This window comes from Momordica charantia, assembly GCF_013281855.1.
Source record: "Momordica charantia cultivar OHB3-1 chromosome 6 unlocalized genomic scaffold, Mcharantia_2.0 BLBB01000006.1, whole genome shotgun sequence".
Classification (NCBI taxonomy): domain Eukaryota; kingdom Viridiplantae; phylum Streptophyta; class Magnoliopsida; order Cucurbitales; family Cucurbitaceae; genus Momordica; species Momordica charantia.
Window position 1 is genome coordinate 31,333,670 of NW_028275164.1, and position 13,096 is coordinate 31,346,765.

At 30.4% G+C, this 13,096-nt stretch overlaps 1 pseudogene across 1 annotated transcript; it reads left to right on the forward strand.

Annotated features, from left to right (window-relative positions):
* Positions 1-4,182: 4,182 nt before the first annotated feature.
* On the forward strand, positions 4,183-13,023 carry LOC111025317 (boron transporter 4-like; annotated as a pseudogene). Its single transcript, XR_015791528.1, has 14 exons — positions 4,183-4,202; positions 4,300-4,419; positions 5,144-5,226; positions 5,990-6,182; positions 7,073-7,211; positions 8,774-8,939; positions 9,850-10,016; positions 10,298-10,472; positions 10,709-10,804; positions 10,920-11,051; positions 11,374-11,705; positions 11,867-12,146; positions 12,271-12,408; positions 12,577-13,023. The product of XR_015791528.1 is annotated as a boron transporter 4-like (transcript).
* The last annotated feature ends 73 nt before the right edge of the window (positions 13,024-13,096 follow it).

The window sequence follows — 13,096 nt, forward strand, 5'->3', positions numbered from 1 at the left end:
ATTTTGTAGGTTTGTTTTTTACACTTTTATCCTTTCTATTTGATTATTACTTTTAAAAACAAAATATTTTTAACTTCTTTTATCTCTCCTAGATTCTTGGACACAAAATTAACCAAATTTAAGGATGCATCACATGGAGGGGGACGACCAGAGAAGAAGACGATAAGAAACTATTAGAGTCGAGTTGAGGGTATGGCAAGGGAGACAAAAATCAAGAGAGGAGACAAATCTTGTTAGGCAATGCGACAAACTGACAGAATCGAGCGAGGGAACGATTGCAAGGAGAGAGACCCATACGGAGTGGCGGATTCAGAATTCTACGTTAGGAGGTGCACAACGGCATATAAACATAATGGGAAAATATCAATTTTATACTAGAATTTGGTGATATGTATCAATTTGCACCTTACAATTGGACAATGTTGTAATTTTCATCTTTAATTTTAAAATGTGTCACAAAATTTACCATTCAACAGATTTTCATTTGAAAATTTGTTGAAAAAATAATCTCATGTATCAAATAAATAAGAAAACACATGTTTTGGTAGGAAAATAATTGATAGAATTTAGACAATCGACATTAGAGTTGTTCTAAATTTGTAAGTTTTGGTAAAGTTATTTAACCGTAGATGTTAACGAACCACGAAGGTATGTTTTGATGAAATAGCATACTAACATTTAATCAAAATTTGAAGGTGCCTCCCTGGTCCCTTGGTAGATCTGCCCGTTGAGTTTGACATAGGGTACTTTATATTTTTGTATTAATTGTTAAAAAAAAATGCACCATATTTATTATTATCATTTTTTGCAAAGAAAAATACACCTTATTTCTTCAAATTATTTTGTTCTCCCTTCATCTTCACAAGTATTTTGTTCCTTCCTTCATCTTCATCGTATTTGTTCCACCCTTCACTTTCGCGGTATTTTTTCCGTCCTTCACCTTCGCGGTATTTGTTCCACTGTTCACTTTCGCCGTATTTGTTCCTTCGTTCACCTTCTTCGTATTTATTCCTCCATTCACCTTCCTCGTATTTATTCCTCCGTTCGTCTTCCTCGTATTTATTCCTCTGTTCGCCTTCTTCCTATTTGTTGTATTTATCTATTTTAAACGGCTATATTTGTTGTTACAAGGCCCACGAAAGCTCTACAAATTGAGGAGGTCGCCCTTTCTTAAGGATTTAGAAGGATTTAAAAGAATTCAAAAGATCCAAAATGCACAAAATTTTTTTTTGAAGACTTGAATAATTTAAATAAGCTATGAGTTAAACACTTTGAAGATCCTCCCACAATCTAGAAGCAAAAGATCTTTCAACAAATTATAAGCCAGAGAACTCCAACCCTTATTAAATTAAAGAACAAATTCAGTAGCTATCGAACAAAAATTTACAGAGAGAAAACATCATAGGATTATACACCGAAGATTTTAACACTTATACATCAATACACAAATCAAATTCATCACTTCTTTTTAAAATTTTGTATGAACACCCTGTAAATAGGAAATGTATCCCATATTAAATATTGTAACATGTAATAAAAAAAATCCTTCGTAAGATCTGACTAAATTATAGGAGTCAAATTAGAAATTTCAAACCAAGAACCAAATTAAAATTAGTAAAACCAAATTATGGAGACCAAAATATACTTGTATTTTTTTCCTTTGAAGTTAAACTATATTTGATTGTCACATCAAATCTAATTAGTTGACGACCATTTGGAAAAAACAAAATGGCTGACGTATTGGCCAATTATTAATTTAATTGTGTGTATGATTAGGATAAATTTGGCGTCAGCAATTACGTCACTGACTTGATTGACCGAAGTTCTAATTCATTATAATTTATGGTTGTCAGATAATTTATTATATTTCATTAAAGTTTAGGTAAAATTTTTAAAGAATTGATTAAAGTTTTGTATAAGTTGACTTAATTTAATTTTAGAGTATTTTACCAGCTCCAATGTCACCAAACAGTATATGCAAAAACATAATAATAATAAATGTATGTATATATATATCGCCAAGAAAATTAATTTACCATTAATGTTAATAAATATTTAGGAAAAATATTATAATATAAAAGTTTCTTCTATGATTTACATTAAACAATAAATATTTTGAAAAAATTATTCAGTATTTGGTTTTTACACTTTTATCTAGTTAAAGATGTGAGCCGTGGTTCTTGTTTTATTCTTTCGTTGGTGTTTTCTTTCTCAACTTTATTAATGAGGATGGATCATCATTCTCCATTGCAACATACATACTGACTATCAGTCAGTTTCTATTTCGATTGGAAAATTAAGACAATTCCTTAATAATTTTCCTGGGACTTACAATCACACAATACAAATAAAACACTCAACGAAAAACAATAAACGACACAATAATTTATTATGGTTCATCCTAATAGTTTATGGACTACGTCTAATCTTCTGTTCAAATACCGGTTCCACTAATAAAGATATTGGATACAAGTACTCAAACATCGCTTCTAAGTATTATAATACACTACACTTAGCTACAGCAATAATGAAAATTCACAATAGAATCAATATCTAATTATCTCAAATATGTCGATCTTGATTTGTCCTGAACCTCTACCTCGAAACTGCCACACAACGCTATCAAAAACGGTTGAAACAGTTCAACTACCCTAAAAATCAAAAAACAACAGTATTTATAATGTCGTTACAGTGCCATGGCACTATGGACTGAACAAATCATGCGTGCCCATCTGGATAGCGCGTCCTCTTCGACCATCCTGGTCTGTAGCTCTCTGCTTCACCTTTCATCCCTCGTCGTCCCGACTCGATCTTGACCCAAGCCTAACTCATTCTAATGTCGATTTGGCTATGCCAATCCCAACAATTCCAATTCCAATATTTGTAGGCAGTATTCAATATCAGTCCATTTCTAATAAACAATATCCATGTATATTTCAGATTTTGGTTCCAAACAATTTCTAAGAATTCATATTTCTACTCATTTAAATTAGATTGATTTTATTCTGATTAACTAACTGTTGGGATAATTTGGAGTCAAAACAAGCATGGGCCAAAAATAGATAAGGCCCCTTACTTGTTGTACCATCATTCTTATATATATATTGTCACTAGTGTTTTTTTTTTACATTAAGTCGACAAGAACACAGTAGCCTAACATTTGGTATTTTGGTGTGGTTGCATCAAATAATTGCATGTGGTTAAAATTTGAATAATGAATCCAAATTCAATATTAAAACTAATTAAACCATCATCCAACCTCCAGTCTTGAAAAATTTTCCATTTTCTCTCTTTACTTGGCCGTGATTACGAAAAATATAAATAATCTCCTATGTGTACTGATACTGCTATTGTCCACTCTGATGACTAATTCCTATTTTCGTGTTGCTCTCAACATAGACAAGGCATCATCTACCATTGCAGTTACCTCTACTATATACTGTCGTCCTTCTTTAATATTCTACTGTCTATATTGACGTGACTCTTTTTGTGTCAATGAAAATATTCGACCTTTCAAATCCTCCTGCTATATATTTTTTTTTATCTGTCGTCAGACACAACCTTCTCTTAGTTTAATGTCGAGTCTTGTTTAAGAGTAGATTCTTTTCCATTGTCATTCCTTCGAATTTCTTCGACAATTGTCACATCATAAATTTCTAAAAATTTTAGACATTTGTCCTCTAATGAATTGGACACTTATAAGATAATTCAACCTTCATGATATATCTTATTAACAACAAATTGTTAATAACATCCTACAAATGATCAAATTTACCTTAGTCCATCGACTTAAACTTTTAATTAATAATTTAACCATGTTTAATGCAAACGTTCTGCCATGTAAGCATGTTTTGGCAGATATATAACCAAACCATCCATAAACCACAACGACTAACGAAACTTTAAAAACTAATATTAAAACAATAATTTAACTTTTCGATAATAATTAACAAAGTTGAAGGAGTGTAGTGTAGGGTTGCCTTTGGGATATTAAAATAATAATTCAGTCATATATATATATATATATATAATTCCACCATAGACCAAAACTCATGCCATAGAAGAACTCCAAGTCCAAGTAATTTCCTTCACTATAAATAAACTGTTGAAGGAGAAGAACAGAGCTCCATAAGAACCAACCTCGGAGACCGTCTTCTCTTCGTCGACATCGTCGGTCGGAAGTTCCTCCGTCATCCTCTCCGGCAAGTTTCCCGGCCGTCGTCTGCTTTTCTTTTCCTCCCCCATTCAAGCGTTTCAGTTCCATATATATTTATTATTATTATTATTATTATTTTGCAGTACAGAAATTAATAAAATGGACAAAATGAGATCTCCATTCAGAGGCATTAAAAATGACATCAGTGGAAGAGCATCTTGTTATAAACAAGATTGGATTGATGGGCTACGTTCAGGAATCGGGTAAAGAATATAGGATTTCATATATAATATATATTATCTTTCCATTTAAAAAATTTAGAAGGATAAATTAGGAATAAAACTTTGAAGTCTTGCAACTCCCTTCCTCTCTCCATCTGTCAACAGATTTTGTATACAAATTCTAATAACAGTGAAAATTGGTTTTCTAAGAAAATACATTATTTCGTCGTATTTTACTAACAAAATACATAATCAATTTTTTTTTTTTATAAAATTGGTATAACATGATAAATTTGAATGTTTTAATTTAGAAATATTTTTAAAATTTAACATTTGAGAGGACAATTTTTTCCGGTAGAAAAGAAAACAATAATTATGGTTGAAGATGTATTCTTTCTTCTTTTCTAAAAAGGAAAAAAAATAATAAATAATTCTAGTTTTAATCCCCGTTTGTAACTCCGTATTTACAAGAATTTTATTATCGCGTTGGTTTGAAATTTGAATTAAAAAAATAGAATTTGAAATATAATCATTTTTATAATTTAAAATATTGGAATTTGAAATCAGTTCGTTAGAATTTTTTATGCTAAAAACTATAGCATCCAATAAATATGGCTTGGCTTTAAGAGATTATATGTATCTTGTTTCCTCGTTTATAATTTTGAAATAAATATATTTATTTGGTAATTGTTAGTTGTTTTTTAATTTTTAGAAAATATTTGAGTTCAAATATGTCTATCTTTGACTTGGTTTTGTGCGTTGAAAGAATTTTGGCGCCAACCACGTACATATTTTTTGCTTCTGCGCTCCCGGTCATTGCTTTTGGCGAGCAGTTGAGTAGGGATACAGGTACCTTTAGGGTTGTTTGGTAACGTTATTCTTGTTTTTTGTTTCTATTTCTTTATTTTTAATAAAAAGAAATGTATTGTATGGTTCCAACGTCTAAGAATTCAAGTATGATAAAACAATGTTTTTATTTATGTTTTATAACAAATTGGAAATGAGAACAAGAAATGAGAAACTTGTTTTGATTGTTTCCAAAATTTCTATACAATTGTGTGAATGTTTCCAAAAAAATGAGAAACAAAAAAAAAAGTTAGCTGTAAAATACTTATATTTCTTAAGAAAATTGAAAATGAAAAAAAAACGAAAAGGTTAGCAAACGGACCTTAGTAATTCTGTTTAGGATATCAAAACTAAAATAGAAATTAGAAAACATGTAAAATACTTCTCTACAATTTTTCATTTAAAAAAATTAAAAAATATAATAAGCTTGTAGAAACTACTTGTGTTCCGTTAAAAGAAAATTGTTGAAATCTAGAGAATTTTTTAAAAGAAAAAAAAAATATTTTTGAAAACTACTACATTTTAAACTAGGGTTTCAGAAGCATTTTTGAAATTAGGATAGATAACAAAGAAAGCTATAGTTTTTGAAATTAGAAAAACACATTGACCTAAGAAACTGAGTCTTTTTTTTTTTTTTTTTTAAATTTAAAAGTATTATCTGAAAGTATTGCACCAACTCCAACACATGGTTGGGCAGATGATTATAGAATATTTGCATTGATGCCCCTTAAGTTTGAGAAAATTAAATTGGTATTTGGTTGGGCAGATGGAAGCTTAAGCACAGTTGAAGCATCGGCTTCAACAGCGATTTGTGGGATTATTCACTCCATTTTTGGTGGGCAGCCCCTTGTCATAGTAGGAGTTGCAGAGCCCACCATTGTTATGTACACCTATTTGTATGACTTTGCCAAGGATAGGAAACATTTGGGAGCACAACTTTTCCTTGCATGGGCTGGATGGTAATTAACCACACTTAATTCTTCATTCAAATCAATTTTTTTTAAAAATGTTTTTTTTTTTTCAATACAAGAGTTGGGTGTGGAGAAATAACCCTAAAATTGAAAAAATGGGTTGATATATATAAAAGTGGGTTGATTATATGACATGACACTGAGCGAGTGAGTTCACGTAAATTTAAATGAGAAATTAAGATCCCAAATAGAACAAAAGTCCAAATTTCTACTAATGCCTTAAAAATTCAGATCAAGTCTCAAAAAGTGACCGTTTGATTCTAAGATTGTTCTAGGCTTGGTCTTTGTTTCATCGGATTCTACTGAAACCTAGAAGAAGAGCTGCAGAGAGAAGGAGAGAAGAGAGAAATAAGAAAAAGAAATGCCACCTTCTTTAAAAATAATAAATGTAGAACTCACGTCACTATTTTGTTAGTGGCACAGACGGAAGTTTAACTCAATAAATCTTTTAGAACTATTTTTCTAAACGTCGGATGCCAAATTGTCACCTCTTTGAAACATGAAGAACAAATAGAAAGCTATCTCCAAATTCAATGACCAAAAGTATATTTTACCCAATTTTTTTATCTTATAGATGATCGAATTATTTCACTTTCAAATTCCTACTAAATCACTAAGTATGATGTCATTTTTTTTTAATACAAAATTATGTAGGGATAAGAATTCAAACTTACGGAGTTTTAGTCAAAAAGGTTAAACTAGGCTGAGGTTGATGTTAAATACCCATGTAAAATCTAATTTTAACCTTCATCCTATAATTGAAAATGTTAAAATAGAAGGGAGTAGATTGAATTTTTTAAAAAAAAAAAAAGAACTAAATTGAAAGAATATATATTATTATCCAAATGCAGCCATTATAATAACATATTAGGTTGTAGGGTTTGCGTGTGGACGGCTGTGATGTTGATGGTTATGGCAATATTCAACGCGGGCCGTCTAATCAACAGATTCACAAGAATTGCAGGGGAACTTTTTGCCATCTTGATTTCTGTTTTGTTCATTCAACAAGCTATCAAGGTACCTTAATGTTAGACTTAGAGTCGAGGGAAAACTATATTTTTAATTATTAGCACTGCTTTAAATTACATGCTTCTTAAATTTTACAAAATATTTAATAGATGTCAAAACTTTTAATTTTGTATTCAACACTTCTTTTAATTTTAAAACGTTTTCGATCAATTTTTTAAAACTCCACGATTTACTAGACACAAATTTTAACTTTATGTCGTTAAATTAATTTTATTTCTTTTTTCAAATACGTCAATGGTTGATTAGATACAAAATTAAATGATGGACATATTAGATATAAAATTGAAAGTTTAGAGATATATATGATGCAGTCCCTTTAAGATAAAATAAGGATATTTTGATTAGTTAATGGTTGCCACGTGGACCACCAACATCTTATCACTTATGTACTAGCCACTATGAAGGTAAATTTATACCGACCAGTCTAAATTTAGTTTACCTTAAATTACAAGTTTAGTTTCTAAACTTTTAGGTCTATATTTAATAGGTTATTGAATTTTACATTTAATAGGAAGCTATTGGACACATTTAAAAAGTAATTTAACTTTTAATTTAAATACTATTACACCATAATTTACTCTCTAATGTCTAATACCTACTTTTTTTTCTGTCAAAAAAAATGTTAATACCTACTCTTTTTTAAGAATTCTATACTTACTTTCAAATTAGGAATTAAATATCTAATGTATTCTCTTTAGGCTAAAATGATATTTTGATTCGTTAATATGGTTGTCATGTGTGCCACGGTGTCCTATGTACTAGCACCATAAAGTTTAAATTCATAACAAAAAAAAAAATTGTATTCTCGAGTGCAAATCTTTTCTTTTACTTTTTTTTTATTTGTCTTGACTAGGCACGGTTAGATTTACAAACTCTTTACAAATATAAAAGCGTTTAGGGTATGAAAATTTATGGCCTATTTAATACGTTCCTATTTTTTGTTTCTTGTTCTTGTTTCTCATTTTTTGAAATCAAACATGTTTGATAGTTTGTCTCGTTTCTCGTTTCTCAATTTTGAGAAAATTTTCTAAGAAAGTGACTAAATTTTGAAAAATATGGAACTACTAGTGTATTTCTATTTCTTGTTGGTTAAATGAGAGTGGTCTTTTTGAACCTCAGGTTCAAATCTCTTTTAAGTAGTAAATCATTATTATTTCATTTTTTTTATATTTTCTTACTTTTTAATAAAAAATATTTTAAAAATTATTTTCCTACTCCAAAATTTATTCTTTATTTAAAGTTAATAATTGAGACTTTATATCAAAGAAATTTATATGATAAATTACATTTTATTTTATGAATTATATTTTTCCGGTGTATGTTATATTCTTTATATTATATATACTAAATTTTATTTTATCTAAAACAAAAAATAAAAAGTAGTTTTTTAAAAATATTTTTTTTTTCAAAATCTTGATGTTAGAGACCGGTTAGATACCAAATGGAATATATTACCTAAGCATTAAAATTTTAATTAGTAATTTATTAAATATTTTTTAAAACACAGCTTTAAAAGTTGAAGCTGAAGTCTAGAAGTTTGATGCATGCAGGGAATGGTAGGAGAGTTTAAAATTCCGAAAGCAGAGAATCAAAATTTGGAGAAGTATGAGTTTCATTGGCTTTACACAAATGGATTGCTTGGAATCATATTTACTTCTGGAGTTTCCTACACTGCTTTGAAAAGTAGAAAGGGCAGGTCATGGTTGTATGCCACAGGTTTGTCAAAAATATTTATATTATATTTGGGTTTTTAAAGTAATATATATTATGTTCAAAATTTTGGAAATTTTGGATGGGTAGTATAATTTTCTAAAATATTTAGAGAGATGTATTTTAAACCATTTAATAGTGAGAAATCAATATATTTTACTTACATTTATTTTTATATTGGTCGACTGTTATCACTTTCCGTTAGAGCTTTTTTGGTAACGTTGCTATTTATCATTCCTTATTTTTCATTTTCAATTATGGAGAAGTATGAGTATTTGGTAACTGTTCTTATTTATTGTTTCGTGAGGGTATGAAAGGTAATTTTAGAAACAACAAAAACAAAAATTCTTATTTATTAGAGATATATGTCAATTAATACGAAAAAAAAGATTAAATTTCATATAAAAAGTAAAATTTAGAATTTGAGAGAACGAACAAAAAAAAATGTTTCACGAATATGTTTTGGTTTTTTTTTTTCAATAAACAAAAATAAGAAATAGTTACCGAACATAGTTCTATTTTCAATTATTAAAAAATAGCAAACAACAGACGAAAAACAAAATATAAAAACAAGGTTAACTATATAATCATTCATTAACTGTATTGCTAATTAACCAATACCTACCTATCAGTTAACAGTAGTAATTAGTATCTTTTTGTGATAAACTGTTGAGATATTAATCTAGCTATTTTATCAAACCTAAATTATGCTAGCTCAGCCGTGATCCTTTAACGCTAACCTAATAAACATAGTTCAACTGGTTTAGGTATATATCTCCGATTAAAAAGTCGTGAGTTCGAATCTCCATTTCTACTCGTTGTACTAGAAAAAAAAGTCAATTATATCTCTTAACTTAGATAATTATTTTTGCGATGATTAATTTAGATATTGATTAAGTAATGAATCCATATATAGGGTGGTTGAGAAGCTTGATTGCAGACTATGGAGTTCCTGTTATGGTTCTTGTATGGACTGCATTATCATTTAGTGTACCTTCCAAAATTCCCTCTGGAGTTCCTAGAAGACTCCAAAGCCCTTTGCCATGGGAATCTGCCTCTTTATACCATTGGACTGTGGTCAAGGTAAAAAATTATTTTCCCTTTTTAACTCTTTGTTGGTTTATTTTATCTTTTAATTAAGTTGTGGAAGGAGCTTTACTTTTTACTGGTCTATGTAGGGGTGAAAGATTAGAATCTCTGATTTTTTAGTCTGATGATAGGTGTTTTGATAAGTTGAACTATACTGAAGTTTGTGGTTAGTTCTTTTTTGTGTGGTTAGTATCTTATTAAAATATAACCTATGAAAAATACAATTGGAACTCATATATATATATAGCTTAATAATGGAAACATGTTTTTCACAGGATATGGGGAAAATTCCTCCCACATATATCTCTGCTGCCTTTGTTCCTGCTGTGATGATTGCTGGACTTTACTTTTTTGATCATAGCGTTGCTTCTCAATTGGCACAACAAAAGGAGTTTAATCTTAAGAACCCTTCTGCTTTATCACTACGACATCTTGTTGCTCGGATTTATGGTACAAATATTTATATATATGAACCGTCTCAGACGTGTGAGTTTCATATGACTTTTGAAAGAGTAAAAAAGTGTTAAAATTACTTTTCAAGATAGTATTTTGGTTGGTTAGATAAACAAAAATTATTTTGAAAATTGGATTATTGAATAAGCACTTTCCCTTAAAAATACTTTTTTTTCAAAAAATAATTTCAAACTCACATCTTGTTTTATTATATTTTTTTGATTTTATGTTAGACTTTACTTTGTGGGTTGCTTGGGCTCCCTCCTTCAAATGGGGTTTTGCCACAGTCCCCCATGCATACCAAAAGCCTTGCAGTTCTTAAGAGACAGGTAATTAAGCATGAAAATTAAATGCAATGAGTCATACATTTTTTGAATTGTTTGTTTTATATATTTTTTAAGATATGCCATGTTAATTAATTTAGATCTGATCATGGATGTTTAGTTGATACGAAAAAAGATGGTTGAAAGTGCCAAGGAAGGCATTAAAAAGAAAGCTACCAACTCAGAAATCTATGTCCAGATGCAAGATGTATTCATTGAAATGGATAGCAGCCCAGTCCCAAAACTTACGGAGGTAGCATTCTCGTTTCTTGTTTTTAGTTTTGCTTTTTATTAACGATTCCTTGTTTCTATTTCTGGTCTTCTATAAATATTCTTGAAGATACATGCTTTGAGAAAATAAGAAAACAAGATCCCGTTGCCAAGCACAATTCTATTTCCACTAAAAAGAAAGAACAAAGAAAAGAAACCGTTAGCAAATGACACGCGTTGAAAAACAAACAACGCACGATCCCACAGTGAAAAAACGAAGGACTTGAGTTACTCCTCTCATTGTCAATTGGTTTTGAAATGAAACTGCATGATTGTTGCCAAACAAGTTTACGGTAATTATACAGATGGCTGGAGTGGTGAAAGAACTCGAAGAGTTGAAGGAGGCAGTTACTAAAGAGAACAAGGAAAACAAAGATGAAAATGCAAAAGAAAAATTTGATCATCTTGAGAAGCATATTGATTCCTATCTTCCTGTTAGAGTAAATGAGCAAAGAGTGAGCAATCTGCTTCAATCGGTTCTAGTGGCTGCATCAATTTATGCAATACCAATAGTAAAGAAGATCCCAACTTCCGTGCTTTGGGGATATTTTGCTTATATGGCCATTGATAGCCTTCCCGGAAACCAATTTTGGGAAAGGATTTTGCTCCTCTTCGTAACGCCCAGTCGAAGATACAAGTAATCCTTCTTGTTCGATCTCTCAATTACATCTCTAAATTTTCGATTTTGATTCTAATATATGTTTATGCCATTAACATTGTTCTTTGACATTGACGTGACACTTTATTGATCAGACTAACAAGTAATAAACAATTAATAACATTTTGTTTTTGTGGCAGGGTCCTAGAAAATGCCCACGCTTCCTTTGTGGAGTCGGTGCCATTCAAATACATAGCCATTTTCACTATCTTTCAACTTGTGTATCTCCTCATTTGCTTTGGAGTTACTTGGATCCCTATAGTTGGAGTCTTGTTTCCCTTGCCTTTCTTCTTCCTCATTGCCATAAGACAACACATCCTTCCCAAGCTCCTCCGATCTCAATACTTGCAAGAGCTCGATGCAGCGGAATATGAAGAAATAGAGGGTTCTCCCAAGACCTCGTTTAGTCTTTCTTTCAAGGTACTTTTCTTGAAAACCATTATTATTAGTGTCCAGATGAGCTATTCGGACCGTTGTTTAACATCATATGCTAGACCATAAAGATTTTCTTTTCTCTTCATGGTCGGCTCTCGTCTCGAAACAGGGAAAGGATTCTACGCAAATAGTTGAAGATGAAGACGATGTTGAGATATGTGATGCTGAAACATTAGATGTGTTGACAACCAATAGAGGGGAGTTGAAGATTAGAACAAGAAGCTTCAATGAGGATGGACATGGCCAGGTATGAAGCAGATAATTAAATCTCCTTCTTTTGGAATTTGTCACATTTATTGTGATTCTGATGGAAAATATTGTATGGTGGAACTATATAATTATACATTTTACATATTTGAAAGAATTTATTATCAATTAATGTTGTTTCATAAATATTTTTGCTTTGATATTGCAGGTCTATCCCGAGATAGTTGAAATAGATTGAAAGCAAATCGAAGGCTTCTATACGATATTTGGTGATCACTTCTTCGTATTCCTTTGGAATGTTTTTCAATTAAAAAAAAAATGTAAAGTTGTTCATCACGCAAGTATTTGTATTTCCACATTTAATTAAAAAGACAGTGTTTGATGTTCACTCTCTAGTGCATAACCAGACCGAAGAAACCAATCAAATCAGAAATTCAAACTTAAACAAATTGAAATTTTGATTTGGCTGGTTTTCCGGTTTGGTTCAGTCCGTAATAATAGTCAAACCAGATAATTTGGTCTGGTTTTGTTTGGGGTTGTAAATCAATTACATTTAAATGAATAGATAGATACTATATTAAACTTCTTACATTTAAATATATTTGGGCTGGCGGTTGAGACCATGATGGGCTCATGAGTAGATGGGCTTCACCTGGCATGCGTGTCTAGCCATTTCTTTTTTTCTTTTCTTGAAAGTAAAATTCCCACTTTTTTTATTTTTTTTTAGT